General features: G+C 40.9%; 1 protein-coding gene across 5 annotated transcripts in view; it reads left to right on the top strand.

The window, feature by feature from the left end:
• The first annotated feature begins 416 nt into the window (after window positions 1-416).
• Window positions 417-26095, top strand: part of LRRC4C (leucine rich repeat containing 4C) — a 1100263-nt gene continuing 1074584 nt past the window's right edge. For all 5 annotated transcript variants that reach the window (XM_082748993.1, XM_082748990.1, XM_082748983.1 and 2 more), the window contains exon 1: window positions 417-1226. The gene's annotated coding sequence lies outside the window, so the exon portion shown is untranslated. The remainder of the gene's footprint in view (window positions 1227-26095) is intronic.

The following is a 26095-nucleotide window of genomic DNA, read 5'->3' as shown; positions in this document are numbered from 1 at the left end:
TGCTCTCCTTGGAGCCTATTTATAATGCTAATTTGTCTCCCTGGACATTTTTTACCCCCCTCTCTCATTCAAATGCTAGCTCTAGGCTTCCGAACATTAACCACCCCCCCCTTTTCTTTTTAGCCCGAACAAAATACTGTCCTAGACAATGCCACTGCAGGACCGTGATGATTCCGATGATGATCTAGTCCTTCTAGGCAGGTTAGAGATAGTGTTGCCTTCTGGCTGGAGATGGATCCCCTGCCCTCCCCGCAGACACGCAGGCACACACACAGAGCACGGGGAAGTACACATTTACTGTACTGCGTGCCCGCTGCCTTGAAGAACTGTAGCTAACCACCTTATTAGTATTCTTGCCTCCACCGTGTCTCACTTGCAGCATCAGAGGGCTGAGCAAAATGCAGTAGAACAGGGACAGACACAGCTCTGGCAGTCATCTCAATGCAGGCTGCCGGGTGTTGGGGGTGGGGGTTGCCGCACATGAAGATTAATAACCTTGCCGTAATCCGGGGCACCCTGCGAGCAGATACCTCTGCTGATTGACCTGCTCCCGGCTTGATGAATCTGCCCGGGGGAGAGGGATCCGGAATCTACCTGGTCCTGGCCCCCCCCTCCCCCCGATTTTGGATGTTCTTTTGATCCTACACCGATCTGGGAAGGTAACCGTGAGCCTTACCATCTGCAGCACACAGCAGCTATTGGAGGTTACTACTGACAGTTTTCATTACACTGGGGTGTGTGTGCGTGTGTGTCAGTGTGTGTGTGTGTGTGTGTGTGAGTGTGGGCGCCTGCTTTTGCGTGAAAGAGGATGTGCGAGTGTCCATGAGTGTGTGTGTGTGTGTGTGTGCGCGTGTGTTTGTGTGACAACCAAAGCAGGTATATTACCGTACAGTAGGAGATTTCAACAGCGTGAAAATATTCTCGGGGCACTTGGACTCACAGTGTGGAGCTCCCCAGCCTTCACTATCCCTTTCCTTCCCCACTCTCCCCCTCTCTCTTTTTGCCTTTGATGAGTTTTTGGCTTACTTTTTGGCGGAGTCTCTTGGACACGTTTTTGCTGGTGCTGGAAGATCAGATAAATGGAACCTTTGAAAACTGATTATTTTTCTCCTCTGTGACTTAAAAAACAAACAAACAAAAAACAAAGAAGAAGAAGATAGAGTAGTGCAAGATAAGCTAGAGGATTTTAAATTTTCCTTGGTGAACTTTGAGGATCCATAAAGAAGGTAAGTCACGGGACTCCTTAGATCTTGGTCCTTGTTTTCTTGCAATGTTTGTGCTTTCCTGTTTGTTTTCAGAAATCCTTATGCAGTTTATAAGTGCGGTTTTTAGAGCCTGTAATGCTCCAAAGAACTCAGTGTGTGGCATGTTGGGGCTATTTTCATGCCAAAGAGATTATTTCCATTTGTATAAGCATCCCCCATCCCTCTTCTCTTATTTATCTAACATTTTCACAGTGAATTCTGCTTCAGTGCAATCTGGGGGAAAAAAAAAAAATTCCAGCCTTCTCCCTCCCTGAAATACTCTCTAAATTTGGGGGGGGGGGATCAGAAAAGCAACGGTCAGAGGCTCTGAGTAAGAGGCAAAGTGTATCTGCTTAGAGATTGAGGGTGGGGGTTGGGGGGCGTAATCTGGACTTTTATGATAACTTAATAGTAGACTTTTTCCCCCCCATGGTCCATACTTTTTTCTGGAATAGTTAAATCTCTGGAGAGTAACGAATGTGTGGAATACAGAAAAGCTGTTTGAACAGCTCTTAATTGGAACAGATGAGAACAAAGTGGAAATTGTTTAGTATTTTGAACGTCCTTTTTTGCACGGATTCTCTCGCGATTGTATCTCATTAACCTTTCTGCATGCTCTGTCCCCTGTTTAAGACTAGTGTCTCTCGGTTTGGAACATCCCCTTACCCTACGTGGTCCCTAGAGAAGGGAGTACAGTTACAGATTGCTCCTAATTGTCTACTCTTGGCTGTAAAAGCAAGCAGGCGGCATCAGAATTCAGGTGACTTTTGTCAAGCATCTTCCCTAACTCTGTCCCTTTAGTGTTTCCTGGTGGTTAGCTGTACCTTTATTTATTTATTTTCTTCCCCCTTTCCCTTTCCTTCAAAGTAAAATGTAGATAGTGTTTCACCTATTTCCATCCTGAGGTGACTTAATTAAAGCAAAGTAGCATTTCACTGTGTTAGCATCTGTGTTCCTGGAGCTGTATTTTTATCTCTGCCCTGGCATCACTTAGCTTCTCCCAAGAAGTAAGAATCCCTTATAAATGTATTTCTAAAATACTGAGCCCCCCAAGTAGAAACAATAGAGCTTCATTCAGTCCTCCTCTGTCCGTACATGTGGATGGTTTATCCTAAAAGGAATGGTGAGATTTCATGGAATGTTGGCCAACTCAAACTGTTGCTGTGAACATTTTCATGGAAGAGCTGACAGGTACGTTAGCTAAAGAGGCAGAGGAGTGCACAGAGAGGTGTTTCTCCAAGTGGGGAGGTCTGTGTGTAGATAGGGAGATGATGCAAATTGTAACCTGAGCTTTCTTTGGAGACAGCTGGGGGTCAGAGACCTATTGGGTCATCCAGCTCCAGAGATGCTCCTATTCAAAACATTGAGACTGTTTTCTCTAAAAGGGATTTTCCCCCAATCCTGAACTAAAAACCAAGAAAGAAAGAAAGAAAGGAAAAAAAGACTTAAAGATGAGCTTATACCCTGGTCTTGCCCCTGGACTATCTGTTCTGTCTATCTGATGTTTTTGCAAAGTGGTATGAAAGAAAGCATTTAAGGAGGGCCGATGTAAGAGGTAACGCCCCCATCCCTCCAACCCCCAGCTGCCACTTCGTCCCCTCGCTGCTCCTGGTGAAGATCCTCTGGGAAAACTCTCTCCCGTCAATAGTCCGTATAATGTATGATCTGTCATTCTTGTCAACTATTTCTGCTTAGGATATTTTCATCAGTTACTCAGAGACTCCAGTTACATTTCCTTTATCAAAAGGGGCTTAAAAAAAATTTTTTTTTAAATGACTTGAAACCTAGGAGAAACTCCAAATAAAATTTCATTTTCTTGGTGGAGCAAACAACCTAGGACTTGTGAAACCTAAAGGCAAATGTCCTGCATGTACCGGAAACACAGGGTACCCCTCTGAGGAGCTTGTAGAGAGCCCTGAGGCTCCCATGCTGGGGAGGTGGTGTGGGGAGGAGACGGGGAGGGGTTTGTGTCTGGGGAGAGTGGTTCCTCGACCATCCTCATTCCATAGGTTGGGCAGCTCCTCAGGAACCTGCAGCTTTGGGTAACCAGTGCCAGGTACAAGGGACAGTACGTTACATCTTCTATTTTGTGTGGGGACTGTTCTACGTAAGGAGAAGCCCCTTGAAAAATGTCGTTCTGGAAGTTGGCAGTTGAATGCCTCTTCTTCCTGAGGCTATTTAATTCTGACTGCTTCTCCTCCCATTCATATTCTCACCCAGGATGGGTATATTTAGACTTGTGGTGTTGGTTTTAAGACAAAATTAATTGCAGATTATTCTCAACAGCGTCTTAAAAATAATAAGGATAACATCTTGGCTTTTGTGTGTTTGAGATTTAGTAATTGTAATGAGTGAATCTTCTAGCGATAGCAACACTTTCATTATCACTTATTTTCAGCTAATAATAGAAGTGGGGTACAAGCCAACTCAGGGTATGCTGATTTTCGTTTCTGCAATGAGCAAAGCCTCTCTTTGGTAGGTCAAGGTTTCCTGATGATGTTTGAGCAGTTGTAACTTTGCATCTTTAATAGCTTAGGTCGAGCAAAGGTACACAGCTTTCAATCAGAACAGGCTCCAGATCTATAACTTTCTTCTGTCTTTTTCCAGATTTGTTTTGTGATAGAGCTTCCCCCCCCCCCCTTGGTTTAACAGGGTTTGTTTTCTTACATAGTTCAGAAAAGAAAAAGAAAAGGGCTGGAGGGAACTTTTTTTTGTTTCAGGACAGGTAAGGTATCAGAGTTGCCAAGGAAAAGGCTGGAGTTCCCTAGAAGGAAAAAAAAAGTGCAGAGTTACTTATTTATTTTTTTTTATTGTAAAAGAATTAATTAGGAAAGGGATGCCTTGAGTTAATTTGGGGGAGAATAAAGAAAATTCCAATTCCTTCTCTATTTAGTTCCAGTCAGTTGGCCAGCCTTTCTGTGGATCCTTGCTTGCTCAAGTGAGCCAACCAGGCCCAACATTCTCCAGTGTTTCTATGTTTTTAAGACCCAGGGCACTTAACACATGAATGGCTCTTTCCTTCTGTAACAAACAGAGCTGACAGCTGGAAAGTCAGCTACTGAGGATCTTTAAAGGAAGCCAGAAAGCTCACCCCGGGAAACTAAAGAGAAAAAGGGAGCTCTTGCAGCTCTAGCCCCGGAGGTGGGTGAGGACCCGGTGGACTGAACTTGAAGTTTTGATTGCTGAGTCATTACAACAGCCTGGAGCTGTGTGTTAGCTCCACGGACAGATGCTGACTTTGGGGCTAATGCTAATAGAGCAGGCTCCAGCATCCGCCTACAGCAGAAAGTGCACAGTCCTGGGATGAAGTAGATATAGTCTCTGATGACCCATGCGTGCTTGTCTATCTATGCTCTTGGTCTTGATCACTTAAAAACAACTTTTCATGGTTCCCCCATTGCATCGTGAAGGAAAAGATGGGTTAATTAAAGTGCAACTAGAACAGGGACATTACAGTGGACTAAATCAATTCACATAATTATCTGAATCCCCATTTGGGACCACTCAACAGTCACAGATAGAAGAGGGGTTGTGGGGTGAGACGAGGGTTAGAGAAGAAAGGCCTTGGTTTGAGAATTAGGTGTCAGTCAAACATTGACAGTGCTGCTTGATGGTCAGTAAGTCCCTCAAAGTCTCAGAACTCTGATATCTTCCTATACAGTTTAGAAATGTACATCCCTAACTTAGAGTGTCCTCATGAGAATTATGGTGAAATAAAATGATCTGTGATTGCACATTGCTGTGGAAATGTAAGGGACTATGGTAATGATGACTTCAGATTTGTTCTAAGACTACAAAACAGTTTCTTCTATATGATTTTCAATTGATTAAAGAACTGATCTTCCTGATGGGTGGACAGTATTTGTGGTGTTAAAATTGGGGTGTTTCACAAGTGTGGTGACTGTACCTCATCTCAGGAACTTCTGTGGAACACTCTTGGTTGTGGATGTGTGTATGTGTGCACGCATGTGCATATGAGCTTACATACATGTGCCAGTAACTGACCAACCTATGGATGGTATAACTTCAGATTCATGAAAAATAGAAATGGGATGACCCTAATCCACTGTTGTTGAGTGTCGAAACAAGGATAAAGAAAGACTTGGGCATTTAGCCTTTTCTCCGGGAATACACAGATCATTACAGGGTTTGTGGGTTCTAGAAAACTCTAGTCCACAATGAGGCTGTTGGCTAGAATTTGAGTTAAACTTGGAAATTGTATCAATAGAATATTTATAACAACATAGGTCATGTTGATGATTGTCACACCAAGTTATGTTTGGGGGACAGATAGGCCAGGGCTAAAGGACTGAGCTAGAGATCATTTTGACAAGAAAACATGTTGGTGATGAGCACTGGCTTCAGAGTTGGACAGACTTGGGGATGGATATCTAATCTTTGGGAGCCTCAGTTATCTCATCTGTAAAACAGGGACAATCAGTCCTTCAATGAGCCTCCATGATGTATGAATAAATGAGCATATTGGCACTTAACTCTTGAATAATGTGGGGATTAGGAATGCTACCCTCTAGGTATTAGAAAAATCTCCTATAACTTTTGACTCCCCAAAACTTAATAGCCTCCTGTTGACCAGAAACCTTGCTGATAACATAGTCAATGAACATATTTTGTAATATGCAATATATACTGCATTACAATAAAGTTAGCAAGAGAAAAGAGAATGTGTTTAAGAAAAGCCTAGGGAAGGTCTATTTACTGCACTGTATGTAAAACACCCAGGTCTAAGTGGACCCGCACCTTTCAAACCTGTGTTGTTGAGGGGTCAATCGTATAGCACTTGGTAAAATCCTTAGCACAAAACTGGACCTTTATAAGTAGTTCACCTCTGTTCTCTCCCTCTTCCTTATCTGGCTTAAGAATTCGAAAGACCACTCTAATTTAGTATATTTATGTAACTTATGTGGGTAGGCAAAAGCCCCAAATGTAATCTGAGAGCTAAGTAAAATGGGAGAGAGAGAACGATATTTCTGTAAATTAGCTCATTTCATCTACCATGATTTCATCCGATCCTTTCTCAGAGCAACCAAAGTGCCCTTTCCAGATGTCACCTCACTTATGCTCAGAACTTCCAAAATGATACTGAATGTAAGTAGCGAGAATCCTGTGCATCCGTCCATATGTGGTTGCAGAAACACAATTCACATGTCAGCAAGTGGTGTTAACACTGCTCTTTATCTAACATCTCGTTTTGTTCACAGCCAATGAAAGGATGCATGTTTATTAAACACCTACCAGGTATGAGCACTGCGATCACTGCTGTGGGGAATCTAGAAGGCCTCTCCCTGCTCCTGCTTCTTTGCTGCAATTCCTGCATTTGTTTGCTGGAATTGCATGCTGCAGTTCTAAGGCTATCCCCTGGAATCGGGACTTGATAGAACAGCATTAAGATTGCCCTGCACGAAGATGACCTCTGCGGGGCTGTGTCATTGTGTGTGACCTTTATTTAGTTCAAGAACATAGTGCAAAAGATGTAGAAATCCTTGCTCCTGTTGGAGCTGAGCTGAGCCGAGCTGTCAGTGAGGAGTTCAGTTCTGCTTTGCTAACTCTGCACGGCTGGTACCACTTGACCCAGGTATTTCTGTTCTGCCAAGTCAGCCTTTCCCTAGGCACGAAGGGAGCAGGGTTTTGTCCTTCAGATTGTGGGTTTTTCTATCCTTATAATGAATGGGTAGAGCCTGTTTTATGGCTTGTCGAAAAGGAAGACAAGAACCATGTTCCCTGCATTTTAAGGCTCCATCTCTTAAAATCCAAATCTAGTAGAGTAAGAAAGGGACAAGGGATGTCATTTGGTCAAAATAGTAAATGCTTGAGGCTGTGAGAGAGGCCAGGAAACTTGCATCAGGATTTGTGGTTAGAGCAGGCCACCGAACTAAATCAGTTCCCTGGGTAATATACTGCAGGTGTGCACTGAGGGGATCTCATAAATTATAACTCATTCTCTCATAGTCAACAAATAGTCTTTGTGCCAGACCCTGTGCCGCATAAGTTATGTTATTTATACTTCTCAAAGAAAAGTAAGACTGCCTTCCCATAAATTTAAAAATTCCTTTGCCCCAAATTCTGACTGACTTCATTCCTTTGCCCCAAATTCTGACTGACTTCAAAGCTCTATATAGTCTTTCTATGTATACATAAGGATGCATATTCTATATATACTATATTGATTTTTTTCTTAAGTTTTTAGATTGCAAACCCAATGTTTCTTTACATAAAGCGTTGATTGGGGACAGTCGAGAAGTAAGTCTTCTTTAAATGCAAATCAAATAATCTTGCTGTCATGATAGGGCTCGTTCCATCAGTGGAAGGATGTGATCTTTGTCTCTAAGGGACCTCCGAAGGGCCACCTCCTTAACCAGTGGGTTCCTGATAATAATAAAACATCAATGCTTTGAGGTAGAGCCCAACATTGTCAATTACCTGAATCTCGGAACATTTGGTATCCTGTGCCATATTGGCCATTGGTAATGGCAAAAGTAACTAGAGTTAGAGGATGTGGGACAAAGAAATGAGGGTCCCCTCTGTAACATTAGATCATAAGTAGCATTGGACAGTATTTGCAGAAGGCACATTATGGGTATGTCTCTCAGTGTTTTTCTACTCATTAGTTAGGTAACTTTGTATGGACTACTTTTGTAACTTTTTCCCTCTTAGCCTGTGTGGTTGTTGTAAAAAGGACCTAGAACAGAGGCTGTAATTTAGTTGGTGTTAATAAAAAATATATCCTAATATTCACTTAAAATGATTAGTAGTAGTACGATTTAGGAATCTCCGTTTCTGTATAAACCTTGTACTCCACAGTGCCAGAGGTTATTAAAATTGTTACCTCACATGAATGAACAGAAAAGTGAATATCCAGGTCTGTCTGACCATAAAAATATGAATGAGAGGAGGAAAATTATCTTTCAGCTGTATTGATGTCAGTGGGGAACATGCTGATGGAAAAAGTGATTTGGCTTGGAGCATTCAAGGCGACTCGAGAAACAGAACCAAGTCAGAACTTCATGTGCTGAGGAATTTTCCCTATTGTTTGATTCTAACATGCTGTGAGCTTGGGAATGTCACTCATTGCTTGTCTATAAACAGGAAAAAGGGTCACATTTGAAAGCTTTCTTGATAAAGAAAAGTGGTAACAATCTTCCTTTGACTTTATGCTGTCAAAGAAAAAGAAAATTTCAACTCTGCCTTTTCCTTCATCTCTGCAAAATTTCTCTAGCTTTTGTGTATAGTGTAAGTATATATTTTAAACCAGTTTTTGGTGTTCTAGCTCCTCCTTTTTAATATATATGAGCAAACCAGAATTCTGTTTGGTAAGCCATTCCAAGATGGGAGATTTAAATTTTCGTTTAGAACGTCTTGATATTTTTTTCTTTTTTTATATTCGTGATGTGGATAACAAGTCCCAGAGTCCCAGAAACAAGGCCAAGTGAGCACACAATGGTTCAGGGTATACTTATTTGGAAAAATATGTTTGGAATTAAAAATTTTGACCATACATGCCAGGAACCTTGTGGACCCTTAATGTGGAAGAATCATGTCAGTAATTTTTTTTTTTTTTTTTTTTTTTTTTTTTTTTGTACAAATGGAGACCAGTGTTGGGATAACAGTAAAAAGTTTGAGTACTCACTTTAATAAAGCAGTTTGAACAATCACTGTAATAAAGGTGATGTTGTACCTGAAAAGGAGTGAGTGATTGGTGATAAAAATAGTGGGTGGACAAACTAACTTTTTTCCTGTTGGGGGCATTTCGTACGAATAATGACAAACATTTGTACGTATTTCGTACGAATAGTGACAAACATATATACTTAGACTATACACAAAAGCTAGATACACACAAGCAAAAAATTCCACTCACACTTATTCTAAAGGAAAGCCATGTTTATATGTGACTTTGGCCCAAGATCTTTCTTCTACTAAAGAATGTGGACTATAGTAAATATTAAACATTTTATCAGTTAACTTGCTCTGAATCCAGTGCCCCAAGTAAGAGCATATATACAAGTAATCTTAAGTTTTTCTAAGTGTCTCTTGACTGCAAATACTTTCATGAATTGGTATCTGTCTTGTTCACAGATGGCTGAGTTCTTGTGTTCTTCTGGTAGATGCTTACCTCCTTTATCCCGTTCCTCTTCTTTGACTTATCTTGCCTCACTGCCGTGATTCTACTGGATGCTTGTTTGCCCCTTCAAGTTCAATTTTTATGTCTCCCATCACTAAAGGCACTGGTGCATTTTTTTCCCTAAGCTTTCACTGAATGGAATTCTATATTTCTTATCTGGTGCATGTTTTCTTCCCCCAAGACTCATTTGACTGGAACCATGTATATAATATTATATGTTATATATAATTATAATATTTATTTTTTTAATAAAAGATTTTATTTATTTATTTGACAGAGATCACAAGTAGGCAGAGAGGCAGGCAGAGAGGGAGGGGGAAGGGGCTTGATCCCAGGACCCTGGGATCATGACCTGAGCTGAAGGAAGAGGCTTAACCCACTGAGCCACCCAGGTGTCCCTATAATTATAATTTTTACATAACTACTTTATATAAAAATTATATATTTTTTCCTACTCCATAATCTCAGAACTATGACCTTGATCTAGATTAAGGTCACTTTTGCATAAGTAAATCAGAGTTCTCAATGAATGCTTTTGTGGATAATATCCTTTCACATCTGTGGTCACTTCAAGTGGTATCATTTCTTGATGTGTTTATTGAATGCCTGCCACGTTCACTATTATATCAGTTAGAGTGTGGAACACAAAGTTGTAAGCAAATGATTTTTCCCCTCGAATGTGTTAATATATTATCGCTAATGTTACATTAGGAAAAATGAAATTAACTTGCTAAACAAGGCAACATCGAGTTCAGAACCAAAAAATGGAGTCGGTATGAATGATTTACAAAATATAGTTATCACTGGGGAGTTTGTGGTTGGGGAATTTCAAGGAGGAAAGCTGAGCTTGGGTTTAACCTGAAATATAATGTGAAGTGACCATTTTCCTGAAGAAGAAATGGAAGAGATTAGAACTTCCCTGTGGAAAACCAAGGAAATGTCCTCAGTAAGTAGTTGGTGGGTCCTGTAGAAGGCCTTGGGGAAAAAAAAAATCACAAAATTAACACAGTAGCTATCCTACATTTTAACACTATGATATTTTCGGCGTGATGCTAGGAACTTCAGTTGTGAAAAGAAAGTATGAATGATTCTCAGGGTAGGGATGAAGAAACTCAACCCCGGACAACCCCTGAGGTGCTCAAGGTCATGAGACCCTACATGCAGCTCCTAATGTTTGCCGAGATGTCTCTGACTTTAGAGCCCACTTGATTCTTCCCATTCCGGTCTTTATCCTTACAAACCCTTACAGCTATACAGTATTCTCTACTTTCCCCTACTGCCTTTCAAATTGTTCTATACGCTTCTGGGTGAAAACCATTTGCTATAACTTTTTTTTTTTTTTTCTTACCTTAATTTTCCTGGAATCTTTTCTTCCAGTGATTGCCAAAAAAAGAGCTTGGAAACAAAGATAGATGTAAAGACTCCTCTCTGGCGTCCTCACTTTCTCTTCCTTATCGAGATCTGAGTGTGTCCCTTTTCTTTTTTCTGGAAGGGGAGCTAGTGCTTTATACAGATGGTCTGTCGGACAGACAGATGGTCCAAACTTCTCTAATGGTATGTTCGAGAGAGAAACATGTCTGCGAACTGCCAGCTCAGAATGCAATGGCACTTCACACAAGCACGAAGAGTTGATAGAAGAAAGTGTTCTCTGACCTTCCAGATTTGAGCCCCATTCCTGAGTTTGGAATTCTTAGAGATAGGAGAGAGACTTCCTGCTGTGAGTAGATGGCACTTTATTTTCCTTTCCAGCCAGAAGGCTTATGGTTCCACTACAGTAAACTCAGAACTTTACCAGAGGGTTTCATCAGGTACCATTTTTCTTGGTTTAGGGACTGGGTCTCAGATAAGGATCCAGGAGAAGCCAAGGGCAGACTCTCTGAAGTTAGTCCACTGTAATTCTGACCATGTTACTGGAAAAAGAGTAACAGCAGAGGGTTTTGCCTATCAGTGGAAAGCCACTAATCAAATTGATTCCTTGATCATTACTATCAATCTCTGTGGGGCTGGTATAGACTGCCTGCAGAGCTTTTGGCTAAATAACCCCTTGACTGTCTCCCCTGATGAGCGCAAAGCTAGGAAATTCGGAAACCGAAAAATGGCTCATTTCCTCTTCCTATCTGGGATCTGAGAGCTGCTCCAGAAAAACCAGCCCTCCCCAACATCTGTTTTATACCCATGCTACCTCCCATAGTGGCTAGTGATTTGAGGGTCCACGGTAGAAGGAGATCTTTCCTCCTCCTTACTAAGCGAAGGCCACCGAAGATGCAAGAAAGTCCTGCCCAGCAACAGCTCCCATTTCTGACATTTGCTCAGACCACCTTCCCACCTGCAGGCTTGCTAGGACTTCCCCATTTCCTGCTTCCTTCTTTCCATCTTTTTCAGCTCCTTCAGTCTTCCACTCCAGATCCAAGTTTTCTAGCATCTACCTTGGGCTTCCCTCCTTCTGGTAACATCTTTGCTTTCACATCTGTATCCTTTGTTCTAGTCTCCTCCTGCACACTTCTAGTTTCAAGCAACCTAGGGTTTCAGATGAGGAAACATTGCTTCCGCTTGCCCCAGCTTGCTATATTGAGGGGCATTATTCAACCCTCCAACCCTCTTGCTGGGCACGAGGAGCACATGCTCCCTTGCCGTAATGACTCCCAGTCTTCCCAGCCTGCAAACCTTCATTATGGATCTGCCAACCATCCCCTTTTTCTGTCCTTTGGTGTAAGCATCTTTTATTGTGAATTTTTTTTTTTTAATTTTTTATTGAATGGATCAAGAAGAGGTGGTATATATACACAATGGAATACTATGCGGCCATCAAAAGAAATGAAATCTTGCCATTTGCGACAACATGGATGCAACTAGAGCGTATCACGCTTAGCGAAATAAGTCAAGCGGAGAAAGACAACTATCCTATGATCTCCCTGATATGAGGACGTGGTGATGCAACATGGGGGCTTAAGTGGGTACGAGAAGAATCAATGAAACAAGATGGGATTGGGAGGGAGCCAAACCATAAGTGACTCTTAATCCCACAAAACAAACTGAGGGGTGCTGGGGGGAGGGGGTTTGGGAGAAGGGGGTGGGATTATGGACATTGGGGAGGGTATGTGCTTTGGTGAGTGCTGTGAAGGGTGTAAGCATCTTTTAAAAAGGATCATACTACCTGCCAAATTGGGATAATGATAACAACTAACATTTATTCAGCATTTACTCTGTGTCAAGAACTTTATATTCATTTTAAAAAAACTGACTCTTCCTCTCACCCTCCCCCCCCCCCAACAAAGAAACTGAAGTACATATTATGCAACTTTTAAAAAGGGAAACCTTTAAGCTCAGAGAGGTTCAATAAATTGCCAAGGTCCCATAGCAGAGATCTGGATGAATCAAGGATCCCCATCTGGGAAATATTATATAGAGTGCTGCCTCTGAGTTTTAAAAAATATGTAATACTTGGGCGCCTGGGTGGCTCAGTGGGTTAAAGCCTCTGCCTTCGGCTCAGGTCATGATCCCAGTCCTGGGATCGAGCCCTACATCGGGCTCTCTGCTCAGTGGGGAGCCTGCTCCCCCCCACCCCGCCTGCCTCTCTGCCTACTTGTGATCTCTTTCTGTCAAATAAATAAATAAAATCTTAAAAAAAATATGTAATACCTTTTTTTTGGAGGGGGACTACATGGGATTTTGTTTGGGTATGTAAGAAAAAAGCTTTGTAAACTCTAAAGCTCTATGCAAATGTTAATTGTTACTATGTTCCACCCTAAAATTATTTACGGATGACACTGCATGTATTTATATAGCTCAGTATAACAAATAGCTGATTAAGGAGCAATCATTTCTCAATTTTAAAGCAGAAATATTGTGGATGCCTATGAAATAGAGCTCTGAAAACAGATGTGTGCGGCAGCCTGGTGTGTCTGGTGAAATACAGTAGAACCTGACTAAATTACACTAATGAGTTGGAGACCCATTACAAATTATCACATTTGCCCAATTAGTGAAGGAGTAACATAGAGAAAATGACTACTAAGGGAGCAAAGCTGATACAAAGGAAAGACAAAACTTCAAGGAAGCCTGTAAGATGGTAACACACATCCCACCCATGGGCAAGCACACACCATGCAATAGGTAAAGTTGCTCATGTTATCCTGAAATCTACAAATATGCATACAGTATGTATTCTTGTGTATATATGGACTGCCAGACTCTGTTGCCTCCCCCTGAATTATCTCAGTCTTATGAGAGAATAATGAATGGCAGCTCCTTATTTCGAGGTTGCCTCCCAAATGTCTATGTTTCTCCTGGATTTGAATTTTGTTACATTTATAACATCACTGTAAGGTAGATTGTGGTGCTACATTTAGTTACATTTTAGTAGATGCTTTGAGGGTTGTCTTACCAGCCTGCACACCTCAATAGGTGTTACCACCTTGGAATAATCTCTGTCATAGTACTTTAATGTGAATTTTTCCTAGAAGTCATTCTTTATGTATTCTCAGGAGGCAGGGTCCCACTTTTCGAATTCTCTTGATAAACTCATTTTGAGGGTTATCTCCCAACCTCCTTGGGATTCTAAAATCTCAATGTTTTAGAGCTCAAAGAACAATACTCTAAATCTAGATTATCTTTCACAGAGTTTTAATAGTTTCAAAATAGACTTTAATAGACTTTACAACTAGAAACCAGGCAACTGGTTAGTTGCATATTTCATTTATTTCTACAACTTAATATTCTTTGTCAGCATATAAATCTTGTGTAACTCTTAGTACAGACAGGTACAGGTAATAATACTATTACGTGTTATATACAGGTGGTGAAACTGAGGCTCAGAACTTAATAACTCGACAGTGGTGATACAGCTAATAATTGTCAGAACAAGGGTCTGAGAAAATATGGGTCATGTTTTAAAGGCACTTACAGTCTACCAAACATACAGTCATATTCCCCGCATGCGTTATACTAAAATTATGGCTTGCAAGTCCAGATCTTCATAATTAGAATGATGGCCTACTCTACTTGCCCCTCCCTCCATCTCTTTTCTTCTCTTCTCTCTTCTTTTCTTTTCTTTCAACATTTCCTTGTTATTGGGCTTTGATCATATGTTTAATGTGATGTCCTTTTTGCCTTAGTTTTATTTTTGTGGCTTTAGAATTTCTTTGCACTTTATTCTGTAGCTCGGACTTACTTACTAGGTTTAAAACCAACCATCTTCTGGTGCATGCAGTCTGGTAAAAACGTACGTGTAGCCTTCTTGGTAAGGCAGAAGACTGTAATTGTCCTTTTTTCTGTGATTAAGAGAGAAACCTGGCCACGAGTTCCATGTATCCTGCTACGTACCTCCTTCTGCTCTGGGACTCTGATGAAGAAGTGGAGTCTGTTTTCTTCGTCCTTGAAATTGGACTCGCCCTGTGACTTGCTTTGATAGAATTTAAGAAAAACAGCATTACAACCCCCAAGGCTAGGCATCAGGAAGCCTGTAGCTTCCATTATCTTCCCATGAAAGGAAGCCCATCTGGCTGGAGGGTCCACAGAAGAACACAGAGCCATGATACTGTCACTTCTCCCCATATCATGTCCTCGAAGGGCAGCACAGCCTTCCGACATGTGAGTGAGGCCACCTCAGGCCTTCTAGCCCTGCCTCTTCTCTAGTTAACTGCCCCTGCCTGAGTGAATGGGGGCGGGCGGTGGGGTGGGGAAGCAGAGTGAGTTGCCCATCCTATACAAAGAGTGATTAGCTCTACGAAATCTTTAAGTGTCTATGTATTGGGATGATTTATTACGTAGCTGCCGTTGACCGGAACAAGCTTACCTATTACAGAAACGTCATTCATTTCCTAAGATTTAAATTGCGATGGGAATGGATTTGTGAGTTTCCTAAATTGTTGCCTTTCTGTCTTTTTCTTAAAAAAGAGTAATCTGGTAATCTGGTGGTACAGCCATCATCTGGGAATAGCGATCTCTTCAACTGCAGAGCTGTTTATGTAAAAGCTCTAGCTTTTGTGAATTGTCAGCTTGGCATTCATTCAGCTTTTTTTTTTTTTTAAATGCTTTTGAGTTCTTATTCAGCAAATATTTAGAACCTACTATGTGTCCATCCTGCATAGTATAAATAATGTAATACTCATTACGAACAGCTTCAATATAGAAGAAGAAATAAATTTCTCCCACACATCTAGGGTATTAAGTTTTACACACACACATGCACACGAAGTTAATCATTCATACTCCGGCATTATGGATTCCTTCTTCCTGCTCAGATTTTTGTTTGAAGGAAGAAAGAAAGTCATCCTTCCTGGACCATGTTATAATGATTATAGGTTTATTCACATGTTCACAAGTAATTCTCTCAGTAATCCTTTGAGAAAGGTGTTATTGTTCCATTTTACAGATGGGACTGTGAAGGATAAAAAAGATTACATGATGGGTTCGATGTCCTACAACTGATAGATGGAAAACACTAAATTCAAATGTGTGTTGTCCAACTTCTTCTCTCAGGACCTTTGCTTTGCGCCAGACCTCCTACCTCCAACCAGCACGGCGAGATGCCCTGGTGCCTCTACTTCATCTCCTCTGTTTTCGCATCCAGTTTTGCCCTCTATCATTCCATCTTAACCTTAGCCCCTTCCCCTAATTGAATGGTACTTGGAATTTTACTGTACTATGTGTGTTTGTTTGTTTGTTTTTTGTTTTTGCAAGAACACAAGATTGTTGTCTAGATATGAAAACCACTTGTCTCAGCTAGATGGTAGAATCCAGCTTGCTTTGGAAAGCCATGGGTCCTGTGGGGGCATGGGTCCTGATTTGCTTTTATGATTCATTTATTCAGGATTAAGGTGTCAAGAGTATAAGCTCTGGGGAAAAGGAATTCCTCATAAAGCCTTCATGAGTTGTTTCTTGGGAGATAAGAAGTATTTTCTTTGCATAGCATCTTCTCCAGACATGCAAAGAAAGCGATATGGTGAACTGAAGTAAAAAGTCATACTTTTTGCCAGTTCTGAGGCAGGCATAGCTTATATACCTGAAGAATAGCTAGTTCATAGGCAGATCTACGTGGGGGCAGGGGTTAGAGTTAAGTTAGACTACTTGCAGCCAGATTTAAGGGGAAAGGATCGTACTTAAGGTAGACTTCTTGCTCTATACCAACAGACTATCCCAATTTTATTTTCTTCTTTCCATTACTGGACTTCATAATTTTTCCTCTAAAATCTCACTACCTTACTTGATTGTTGTTCTTAAACTTACGTAGCCAATGTCTATCTTCATAAACGATTTGGTTAACACAGGCTAACTGGTAAACACTCGCTGATACTTTTAACAAAGAAGATCATGGAGCTCATGTTCAACTTTATAGCAGTCTTGGTTCACTGGCTAGGAAGCTGTTGTATAAAGGCATTACTCCTTATTCCTACTTTTATTTTCGCTTCAAAGCCACTATGGTCTGTAGCTCCTGGCCTATTTTTATAAATCCTAAATAGCATTAGGACTTACAAAATTCTCTCGTCTCTGGAATTTATTTTTGCTTGGTTCATATTGACTCTGCTCTGAGGTTTTCCTTAGCTTTCCTGTGTTGTTTCATGTTGTAGTTACAAGTGCTCCTACTGTATACCCAGAACAAAGGAAAAGGTAACATAAAATACAGTTTGACTGTGTGAAATGTGTTTCTTTCCACTGATCAGTTTCTCCTATGCCTTTGTTAATTCTGACAATTGGTCATGCAAGTCAGAGTTGATATTGTGAAGTTTATGGAGCATCTGTATTGAAGGGGAAGAACTATATGCTAAACTAGAAAGAGCCACTTTTATTTATTTTTTTTCCTAGTGATATGTGTCTTTATTTTATTTTTTAATAATTTTTTTTATAAACATACAATGTATTTTTAGCCCCAGGGGTACAGGTCTGTGAATCGCCAGGTTTACACACTTCACAGCACTCACCACAGCACATACCCTCCCCAAAAGAGCCGCTTTAAAATTAGCAACTGTTTCTTGATAATATTGGTATAGAAAAAATGTGAACTGATATGTTCATACGTTGTTGGTGGCTGTATATGTTCATTTAACGCTTCTACAAAGCAATTTGACTTTTGATCATAGATTTGTTCATTTGCTTTGATCCCTTTCTGGAAATTCATCCCAAAGAAATATAGAAAATTCAGTATACACAAAACATGCTAATAAAATTATTTATAACAGTAAGAAAATGTCATCAACCAATATGTCAAACAAAAAGATATGGGTAAAATAATTATACATGGATATAAGGCAGCTACTAAAATTTATAACCTGGAAGACTTTCTATAATGACAACTATGTAAAGAAAATATGCATGCATATGCAAATTTGGAAGACCGAATAGCAGTTCAGACATACCTCATTTTGTTGGGCTTTGCTTTATTGTACTTTGCAGATACTATATTTTATTTTTAACAGATTGGAACGTTTGTGGCAACCCTGTGTCGAACGCGTTGATTGGCACCATTTTTCCAACAGGCTTTGCATACTTTGTGTCTCTGTCACATTATGGTCCTTCTCAATTTCCTGACTTTTTCATTATTGTATTGTGATCTGTGATCACTGATCTTCGGTCACTCTATTGTTTTGGGTGCCATGAACTGTGCCCGTGTAAGATGGCGAACTGGATGAATGGTGTGTGTGTTCTGACTGCTCTACCCAATGGCTGTTCTCCTGGTTCTCCGTCCCCTTAGCCCTCCCTATTCCTGAGACACAACACTATTGAAATGAGGCCAACTAATAACCCTATAATAGCTTCTAAGTGTTCAAGTGAAAGGAAAGTCTTGCATGTTTCTTACTTTAAATCAGAAGTTAGAAAGGATTAAGCTTAGTGAGGAAGGCTTACCCAAAGCTGAGAGCGGCAGGAAGCGAGGGCTTTGGTGTCCAGTAATTCGCCAAGTTGTGAATGTAGAAGGAAAGTTTTTGAAGTAAATTACAAGTGCTGCTCCCACAGAGCCATGAACGATAGCAAAGAGAAACAGCCTTATTGCTGATGTGGAGAAAGATTTCGTGGAATGAACAGAAGCTCGGAAGAGCCCCAACATTCCCTTAAGCCAAAACTAATCCAGAGGAATGTCCCCACTCTCAGTTGGGTCTCACAAAGGCTGAGGGAGGTGAGGCAGTTGCAGAAGAAGGGTTTGAAGCTGGCAGAGGTTAGTTCATGAGATTTGAGGAAAGAAATCATCTCTGTAACACAGAAGTACCAGGTGAAGCAGCGAGTGCGGATGTGGGAGCGTGTAGCCAGTTCTCCAGAAGGTGTGGCTAAGAGAACCCATGAAGGTGGCAACTCAGAACCACAGATTTTCAATGCAGATGAAACTGCCTTCTCTTGGAAGAAGATGCCACTTAGAACTTTGACAGAAGTCTATGGCCAGCTTCACAGAGTCAACAGACCAGATGACTCTCTCGTTAGGGGTTAGTGCATTTGCTGGCTTGAAACTGAAGCTGGTGCTCCTTTACCATTTTTGAAAGATCCTAGGGCTCTTAGGAGTCAGACTAAATCTACTCTACCTGTGCTGTGTAAATGGAATGGCAAAGCCTGGATGACAGCATTTGCAACATGGTTTACTGAACCTCTGAAGCCCACTGTTGAGACCCACCACTCAGGGAAAAAAAATTCCTGTCACAGTACTATTGCTCACGAACAATGCGCCTGGTGACCTGATGGGAATGTGTAATGCAGTTCATGTCATTTTCATGCCTGTTGACGCAACCTCCATTCTGTAACCCAAAGTCATTTTGACTTTGAAGTCCTATTCCTTAAGAGCTACATTTCATAAGGCTGTAGATGCCATAGATAGAGATTCCTCCGATGACCTGGGTAAAGTACATTGAAAACCTTCTGGAAAGGATTCATCATTTTAAATGCCATTGAGAACATTCATAATTCATGGGAAGAGGCTAAAATATAAATATTAATAGGAGTTTGAAAGAAATTGATTCCAGCCCTCATGGATGACTTTGAGGGGTTCAAGTCTTCAGTGGAGGCAGCAACTGAAGATGTGGTGGAAATAACAGGAGAGCTAGAATTAGGAGTGGAACCTGAAGACGGGACTGAAATACCAACCTCCTGATAAAATATCGACACATGAGTTGCTTCTTAGGGGTGAGCAGAGTAAGTGGCTTCTTAAGATGGGTTCTTCTCCCATGTAGATGCTGTGAAGATTATTGAAATGACCATGAATGATTTAGATTTTTATGTAAATGTTGTTAACAAAACAGCGGCAGGGTAAGATAATGAACTCTGACTTTGAAGGAGGTCCTGCCATGGGTAAAATTCTAAGAGCATCACTTGCTAGAGAGAAATTTTTCATGAAAGGAAGAGTCAATTGATGTGGCAGACTTCACTGTTATCTTAATTTAGGAGACTGCCGCAGCTACCCCAGCCTTCAGCAATCACCACCCTGACCAGTCGGCAGCCTTCACCACTGAGGCAGTCCCCTTTACTGGTGAAAAGCTGACTTGGTAAAAAAAACTCAGATGATTAGCATTTTTAGCAATAAAATACTCAAAGAGGTACATTTTTTAGGTGTAATACTATCACACATTTATATCTCACAGTATAATATAAATATAAATTTTCTGTGTACTAGTAAATAAAAATTCTTTTGACTTTATTGCTATACATACTGTGGTGGTCTGGAACCACAATCTACAATGGATGTCTGTATACTGAAATACCAACAGTATGGTTGAATTCTGAAATTTTATTTTACTTTTTAAAAAATATTTTATTTATTTATTTGACAGATCACGAGTAGGCAGAGAGGCAGGCAGAGGGAGAGGGGGAAGCAGGCTCCCTGCTGAGCAGAGAGCCCGATGCGGGGATCGATCCCAGGACCCTGAGATCATGACCTGAGCTGAAGGCAGAGGCTTAACCCATTGAGCCAGCGAGATGCCCCTTAAGTTTTGTTTTTGTTTGTTTTTTGGTAAGATTTTATTTATTCGACAGAGACACATACACATAGCAAGAGAGGGAATATAAGCAGTGACAGTGGGAGAAGGAGAAGCAGGGTTCCTGCTGAGCAGGGAGCCTGATGTGGGGCTCTATTTCAGGACCCTTAGATCATGACCCAAGCAGAAGGCAGACGCTCTTAACTGACTAAGCCACCCGGCGTCCCTAAGTGGTTTTTATTTCCGAGGGCTGAATGTTTGGACCAGTTTATATAACTTTTGGCTACAAATAACAGTGATCTGACTCCAGAAACCTAGATTACGTGGAGTTAACTTTTTCCTACTTAAGTCCAGAAATTATAGGTGATGATTCCATGACTTAATAGTGTCCGGGCCGGGGATTCTCTAGGCATTTATCTTCTGGTTGCCCATTGAATGCTGAAGTTTTCATCTTGTCTACAATCAAGGTATAAAGATGATGGGGAAAGATACATGTTAGCTCCATCTATCTCTTTTTTAATTGGAAGGAAAAGTCTCCCACCTTCGGTCTCTGAGTGAGGACAGAGTGTAGATGGTTGCCCTACCAGGAATGGAGGCTGAAGAAAAAAACATGAGAAGTGGGAAGGAAAAATAAACTTGGAGGCAACTTTGGGGTAGCCAATAAGCCATGCCGCCCACAATGGTCACCTATGTCTCAGAGGTCCCAGTGGTCCCAGTATGAAGATTTCCCTAGGCTTCCTTGCTAGAGGAAGTTCCGGTTTCCCTACTCGTGTTTGTTTCGGCCACCTTGCCTTCTAGCGATCACTGTTCTACCTTAGTCTGTAAGACCAACACAAAGAAAATCTAAAGGCTGGGAGAAGAAGTGAGTTTGAGTCTCAATTCCTCATCCAGGATGCTTGGCTCTGCTCAAAAATCTCTGCTTTCCTCCGCACATTCAGCAGGAGGCCTGGACAAACCTTATCCAATATCGCTGACATGAATCTCCATTCCCATGTTGAGTTTCTCCAGTCATGAATATCCAATAGTCTTGACAACAAAAGAGTGAGAGCTGTTCTTCTCCCCTGCTGCCCCTGAGAAGACTGGCTTTTTAGTACTCTTATTATCTCAAGTATTATCATAACAAGTGAGTTAACTGGCATCTTTCCACTAGATCGCATCTTTGGGCTAAGAGATACAGTACTTCAATGTGTAGTGTGTGTCACTCTCCTGGTAGCTTTCATCTGATTTCTGAAGGCAAAGTTTACATAGTTCTTCTAATGTTGAGGAAAGGAATAAAACTTGGGAGGATACCTAGCTAAGATCTATAAAATATATCTGGAATAGGTTTCTCTCTCCCCTGTCTCTGGCCCCACCTGATCATGTGGGTTGACATGGTCAGCCGTGTTTCTCCCCCCTCGTTCTTGTTTCCATTTAATCTATTCTATAGAGTGGGAAGAAATAAATCGCTAAGACAAAAATTTAAGAACTTGGTGCATCTTTTTGCATTTAGAAAAAAATCGGGATCCTTACCTGTGGTCCTCGGGTATTCATTCTATAAAGGAATGAATGATAAAATAATGAGAAAAAGGAGGTCTCTGTGGCTAGAAAGATAAACTATAAAGGGTTGGTGCTAAGGTTTGAAAAGTTGAGCTGGAGCCAGAATTTAAACAGCCGTGAGTGGTGTGCTAACTGATTTGAAATATGCTTGTTTCTCTACAGTTCATCTGCTGCCATTGTCTTTCTGTGTGAGCTCCAGCAGTAGCCTACCCTGAGAATCCTGCCAGCCATTTACCTGGATAATCCTCATTGCTGGTTCCTTGTTAGTGAAGGATCTCAAATTACCCATTTCCTTCCTTTTTTTTTTTTTTTAAGATTTTTATTTATTTGACAGAAAGAGACACAGCGAGAGAGGGAACACAAATAGGGCGAACTGCAGACAGAGAGGGAGAAGGAAGCTTCCTGCTGAGCAGGGAGCCCGATGTGGGGTCCAATCCCAGGACCCCGGGATCATGACCCGAGCCGAAGGCGGACGCTTAAGGACTGAGCCACACAGGTGCCCCGGCCTATTTGCTTCTCAGAGAAGCTTTCCCCATCCGTGCTAACTACAGTAGGACTCTACACGCAACTACTATTGCTTATATCTTCCATCTAAGTTCTTTGTTGGGTTGTTTTTGAGAATTTGTTATATATTGATTGTCTTGTATTGGGTCTGTTTATACCATGAGAATATAAGATCTGTAAGGTCAGGGATCTTCTTCACCTAGTATCGAAGTCAGTGTTGATATATAATAGGTTTACTATAAATATCTGGGTGATTATTTATTGATATGAAGATCAAACAAACAAATTTAAGCAGGTACAGAGCCTGCTACATGGTATTTTCTTGAGAATTGTTGATCCTTTTTTATCTAGTTCCCCTGCTTTGTTTCCAGGAGGCTGTGAGCTCCTCTAAGTCAGGCAGCCTGTTGGAATTATCTTTTCTTCCCAGGTCCAACATACTCTTGGCCACAATAATTCAGGGGATTTTGTTAAAATGATGGAAGTAATGAAAGAAGAGACTGTTAATAAATAGGCCTTGGGTTAGGAAAAGCCAGAATCTAGGGATAAAGGGTTAGGATGGCCAATATATTCTTGGAGGTGAGTTTACAAAAGCCTTGTAGGATCTATGAATTCTTGAATCCCTGTTGAATCCCTGTTGCGGAGGCCAGTTTGTGGAGTGTGTGTGTATGTGTGTATGTGTGTATGAATGTGTATGTATGTGCGTATGTGTGTGAGAGAGAGAGAGAGAGAGAGCGAGAATGGGGGTTGGGGTGGGGGTGGGAGAGAGATGTTGTGTGGTTACAAAGGAAGACCACGAAAGTTTTGGGATTAGAAAATAGTTTTAAAGGCCTAGACTCCAGACAGCTAATTAGTTTGAGACTTATCTGCAAAGGGTAACATTTTTTTTTTTTTAAAGATTTATTTGTTTATTTGAGGGAGAGATCTTTCAAGCAGACTCCCTCCTGAGCACAGAGCCTGGCATGGCGTTTGATCCCAGGACGCTGAGATCATGATCTGAGCTAAAATCAAGAGTTGGATGCTTAACCAACTGAGCACTGCACAAGGTTCCCCCAGAATATTATTTTGCTGGCAGAAGTCAGTTAATTCAGGGTGCTGGGGTGGGGGGGGAGGGTAAAAGTTTGTTGTCAGTTTCATGAAATCCAATCTCTTATGACCCCCGTTTTTGGAACCCTCACTAATATTTACATTTGTCTTATTATATTGCGTTTGGGAATAATGTCTTTTCTGTCAAAAGCTTGAAAATGTTTGAATATCTTATATTAGAATGGAGAGACCTAAAATGTTTGCAGGTAACATGGTACCTTTTATTTGGTCATTTATCAGATCTTGAGATTTACCAGATCTATTGGATTATATAACTGAAACCATTATAGGAAAAATACTGGGGATTGTCTCTTCCTTCTTCTTAAGTGCTGGATATTGAAACATTGTTTCAGAAGACTAAAGTACTTGTTTTAGGGACTCCTGAAGGATGAGCAGAATTATTTTTTCAACTCATGGGAACTATTTGTGTAGGTTGTTTGGAGATATGATGTGGTCTGCAAGGAATGATGATTTGGAGGAAAGTTTAGGACCTTAATTTAACTGGTTTTTCTTTTGAAAATGGAAGTTCATGTTGTAAAACAGTCTTTCTGTGATGATTATGGCCACATATAAGATTTCTGTCCAACATTAGGCAGTGGAAGCTGGTGACTCATTTCTGTAAAAGATTCTCTGCCTTTTCTGGCCAAATTCATAGATGTTATTGTCACTCCAGGACTTGGACAAGGCAAGGATTTGTTTATTCAGGTGGCTTCAGATGGGTCTACTCCCCCATGAAAAAGATCTGACAATAGTGGGATTTGTTATATAAGAAACAAAGTCATAAGACTGTGTGTATTCTCCATCTGGAACTGACTGCTTAAAAAAAAATTAGAGGGTTACTTTAGGTTTGTCGAGGTCTTTACCTCTCCTGCAGAGGCAGATGCCTGGGTCTGGTAGGGAGGCAGGAATTCTCACAGGCCCAGACAGGGCTCTGGGCCTCTAGCTTCTTTGGCATTAATTTTCTTCCTTAGTCCTTCTTAGTCTTTCCAGAAACTCCATTTCCCCCCCTTACACGCCTATCAAAACAACAGGAAAATCAGGGATACTAAAGGAGTTATGCAAATAATGGCATAGCCTTCTTGCTTTTGGCTTCTTTTAGTGGGGCATGCCTACCTTATGGAGTTACCATGAAATAGTACATTCAAAAGATTTTCAAAAAGCAAGAAACAGTATTTTGTAATTGGAGAATAAACTGGTTTTAGGTTTTATGTCTTTGGGAAACACAATTATTTATTTATTTATTTATTTTTACAGTATGTAAAAACTAGTATTTGGAGACTTAAGAAGTCCTGCATTAAACAACCATGTTTGATTTTATTTAACACTGTTTTCTAAACCTGTTTGACCACGGAGCACTATTTTTATGGAACATCTGTTAATATTTAGTAAATTACCAGTGCTCTATGAAATCCATTTGGGAATTGATGACCTATGAATAATTATAAATAGAAATGTAATTATTGACAAAGATCCATGTAACTATCATATAAAAATATGAAGATGAATAATTTTTTAATAGCATAAGTTTTTGAGAAACATAAAATTTAGATAGCTACTCATTTGAAATAACGTATGAGAGCATCTCGTTGAATGCTTGCCTCTTAGGTGAACATTTTATGAAGTATCTACCATTAAATTTGCATTGAGAAACCAGTACCTTGTTATCCTGGTGTACGTCAACTTGTTCTCTTTAGTAATGGAATATAAGGCCTTTTGGGGTCTGATCCTTCTGTGAAAGCATGAGAGGGCAACACTTTTGAGTCTGTATCCATTTTCATTCATACCCACTGTTTTCCATAGTAACAGTAGTAGTATCTACATCAAATATTCCATCGCATATACAGAATAGTCTATAAAATAGTATCATCTTAGAACCAGAGTGTTGTCTTTTGTCCTTCGATTTTACTAGTACTTTAGGCCACGGTGATAGCAATGGGGGCGGGGGACAGCATCGCTCTCCTGTTTTTGAGTGAAAATCCGGGAGCCTGGACGCCCTGGCTTTCTCCCTTGCACCCCACCTCTCCGACGCTGGCTGCCTCCCTAGCAGATGGGGCCAGCCTCTCTCCATTGCAGAGGGTGGGTGAGAGGATTCATGGGTTTATAAAATGCAGGATAACTGGGAACTGCGTTCCGATACTGCTTCTTTCCCTAACACCTCAGCCTGAAAACAAAACAAAACAAAAAGCAGGCAAGAATAGAAAGCGTATTCTTAGCTGAGCCAGCATGATATGAATGCTGTATTACCAGCTGCTCTCTGAGCCGCAGCTGAGCAGATCTCCAGGCTTCAAGCTGCCCCACATCCTTCCCTTCATACTGAAGGAAGAAAATCCCTGAGTCCCTTCTCAAGTAGGAAGTCTCACTTAGCCAAGCGGACTCTCTAAGAGAAGGAAACTGGTTCTGGGGCTCCGAAGAGTGGAGGCTACTAGGATGCAGATGGTAGGAATATCCTTAGGCGTATCAGAATAGTAATGAATTCTTCTATTTGTAGCTTTTTTAGTGCATGGACTTCTTTCCTGTGCATTGTATCATCTGGGACTTGGGACAACTCTGTGAAGATTGTTTTGCAGATAGAAAACTCAGACTGAGGGAAGCAAAGTGACCTGACCAAAGGATTGGACCAGGCATTATTGATCTCAGAGTCCCAGATAAACAAATAGGAGGAAATAAATAAGTCTTCAAACTTTTTTTTTTTTTTTTTT

This window comes from Mustela nivalis, assembly GCF_964662115.1.
Source record: "Mustela nivalis genome assembly, chromosome: 9".
NCBI classification, from domain to species: Eukaryota; Metazoa; Chordata; class Mammalia; order Carnivora; family Mustelidae; genus Mustela; species Mustela nivalis.
Note: the sequence above shows the minus strand (reverse complement) of the source record. Positions and strands in the feature narration are given on the sequence as shown.